Source organism: Morone saxatilis, unplaced genomic scaffold (genome assembly GCF_004916995.1).
Source record: "Morone saxatilis isolate NCDOM2014 unplaced genomic scaffold, NCSU_SB_2.0 Contig14, whole genome shotgun sequence".
Lineage (NCBI taxonomy): Eukaryota > Metazoa > Chordata > Actinopteri > Moronidae > Morone > Morone saxatilis.
Window position 1 is genome coordinate 13,719,861 of NW_023339696.1, and position 356 is coordinate 13,720,216.

Genomic DNA, 356 nt, shown 5'->3' on the forward strand with positions numbered 1-356 from the left:
TAAATTAGAGAAAATGTGTGTCAAACTTAACTTACAATCATGAAACATAATTATTTTGAGTAATAAGTCAGACAAAATAGCCACATGCAGCCTATTTTCTGAATATAATATAGTCATTATATTATATGTAATACTGCAGAAATAATTGAATTAGTCTGCCTTGTCTCTCCTAATATAGAAAAACTCCCAGTCTTCTGAGCCATGGGTCACTGGTTGGTGAAAATGCTTCACCAAGTGACCAGAGAGGAACGCTAACTGTTTGACTGTGTGAAGTTAATAAGTAGATGTAGCAGGGATAATGTCCCTGTACTGTAAATGTGGGATGACATCCACTAGAAAGTGTGTGTGTGTGTGTG